This window comes from Anopheles darlingi, chromosome 2, assembly GCF_943734745.1.
Source record: "Anopheles darlingi chromosome 2, idAnoDarlMG_H_01, whole genome shotgun sequence".
NCBI lineage: Eukaryota > Metazoa > Arthropoda > Insecta > Diptera > Culicidae > Anopheles > Anopheles darlingi.
This window is the reverse complement of record NC_064874.1, coordinates 94,139,402-94,141,901: the sequence shown is the minus strand read 5'-3', so window position 1 is coordinate 94,141,901 and position 2,500 is coordinate 94,139,402. Positions and strand designations below refer to the sequence as shown.

The following is a 2,500-nucleotide window of genomic DNA, read 5'->3' as shown; positions in this document are numbered from 1 at the left end:
CGAAGAAGAATATTGAAATGACCTGCTTTACACGCGAAACGTACGAGCGGTTCAGCTGGAGAAAACGAAACTTCCTGGCTCTATCTGGGACCGGCGATCGATTCGGACGCGATGGAACGCACCGCGAACCAAGCGAATTTGCTTTCAACGCTAATCAATTATTCACAATCGACAGATTATTCCACAATCCCGGCGCACTGGCACCGGGCAGAAAGGTCCACAAAACGGGGCGTTTGACAAAAAAAAACCCGCTTGCGTCGTGGTCCCGTGAGTTGTTGGTTGTTGACAACACGGAACTTCCGCTTTTTCACGGTTCATCTGCTTCTTGAACGTACAACGCTATGCTGGTGCTGGTGCTGATGTCTCTACGGAATGCGGGGCGGATTGGGTATGGGTATGTGTCGACACAGCAGAACGACTGCTGATAAGGGACCGGGCGAACATCGAGCCTCTCGAGCCCGTGCTCTGGACGATGATCAGCGTTTCTATCGCTCTCGGATTAACGGGTTATCATCGGTCGTCCGATGGCCGACCATTCTCGCCAGACCCGGCGGTATCTTCTTCACGGAACGCAGCGCGCTCGGTTTCGGATCAACTTGTCCGCTAGCGATCGTGACGTACGGTGGGGTGAGGCCGGACCGGAAGAGTCGACAGCGAGATTATTGATTTTTTGTAAGGCAATTTAATTATATCTCTCGATTCCACTGGACCCGGATGGATCGCACCCGGATGGATCCAGTGCGTGAAAGATGCGCTCTCGAAATTGGAATTTGATTTTTGGGCATTTGGGCGGAAAGGACGGAAATAGAGATCGTGTACACACACACACACACCGCATGCGCGCACGCTCGGCCAGTGGAGATCATGTTTCTGGGTTACTTTGATGATTAAATGATTGCTTTGGGTAGCCAGCGAAACCTGCCAGCCTGCCTTGATTGTTTTAGCTGGACGCAGCGAGCGCACACACCTTCTACCTCGTTCTGGACCTTATGTGCTGGACGATAAATTCACTTTGGTTATTACCTTTTCGCGTTATTGGACTAATGCGGTACATGCGGAGGATACTGCTGTATCACTAACACGACGGCCTTGGATTGACCAGCAAGTCCTTCTTCGTTCGGACGGAGCAAACCAACACCACACCAAAACACCCGCGAAAAGAGGGACAATCCACCACCGTGGTGGACCCTTTACTTCACGTTTGATAGCTGCAGGATGACCGACCGGCGGTAACGGTGGTGGCAGTAGCCGACAAACAAACACACAGTCACACACGACGCACACTGATGGACGAGCCCCGGCCAAAAACCACACCACGAGCCAACAAGTTTCACTTACACTCTGCGCCGAGAAACACGTTTGCACCTCGCAAGGCCGCACCAGACACAAAAACGGACAGGCATCGGCAGGATAGGACCGCACTGGACACGCTGCAGGTTCACAGGATAAAGACACTGGCCAACCTGTTGCCGTTGGTGCGCATAACAGCTGAGCTGATCCGTGGTGCACTGCACTGCAGCCGAACACGCTGCCTCATCATGCTGCTGCTACTGTTGCTACTGTTGAGTCACGATTTCAAACTCCGGAAACACCACTACGCACATGCCGGGACGGAATGTGTCACGAACGAAGCTCTTCGAATGCACGTCGTCCGCACAAGCCTTTCGCGCCAAACGCTGTAACGCGTGCTCACTCCTACACGGTCTTCGTCGGTCTTCGCGAGCTACGAGAAAAACGACGCTTCGAACCCCGGCGGCGCCACACCGAGATTCGGTCTTCGCTGGGGCCTCGTGGAGCCGAGTGTCGCTCTCTCCCGGATCATGGCGGGGCGCCGAACGAGTTGCGTTTGCTCCCACGAATTGCTCCACACCACGGTTTGAAATGTTTTTATTCTTATTTTTTTAGTAAAATGTCCGTTTTTGAATTTTAACATCCATTTGATATGTAGGCGATTTTTACAGAAATTAAATATTTTTTATCAGCTCATGAATCGCGTCAGTTAATGCATTGACCGTCTGTGGGAGGGTGGATTATTAAAAAGAAAAAAAATCTTTTTAAATTTATCAACAACATTGATATGCACACTGGGACCACCATTGCTCATTCATGTCGTTCGTTCCAATCACTGTGCATGCTTTGCATGCTGACTCTCTACTACGGCAACCGAAATGATGTTTGTTTACATCCAAGAAACCCTTCCACAGATGGCTGCCACGTGGGAAAGCTGAAGTGCGTACGAAGCTGCAAAGCCTTCGACGAGCACCGAGCCCGAGAAGTGCATTATCTGGAGTGCATCTGCGCGATCGGACTTCTGCACATTACGTGACAGTTTGATGAACGCGTGCGTGCACCCTCACTTGAAATCTGTTCTCATGCACTTTTCGCTGCCTTTAAAAACCATTTCGCAGGTGGTTCATCTGGCCGTATGTTCTTGGGGCAGGTTATGCATGTACACTGTACCGGCTCGTTTGCCAGTTATGAGGCATGAAATATGGTTCCA

At 51.1% G+C, this 2,500-nt stretch overlaps 1 protein-coding gene across 3 annotated transcripts in view; it reads right to left on the bottom strand.

Moving 5' to 3' along the window:
- Positions 1–1,701, bottom strand: part of LOC125950082 (rap1 GTPase-activating protein 1) — a 123,473-nt gene extending 121,772 nt beyond the window's left edge. For all 3 annotated transcript variants that reach the window (XM_049677695.1, XM_049677696.1, XM_049677697.1), the window contains exon 1: positions 1,024–1,701. The gene's annotated coding sequence lies outside the window, so the exon portion shown is untranslated. The remainder of the gene's footprint in view (positions 1–1,023) is intronic.
- Positions 1,702–2,500: the final 799 nt, after the last annotated feature.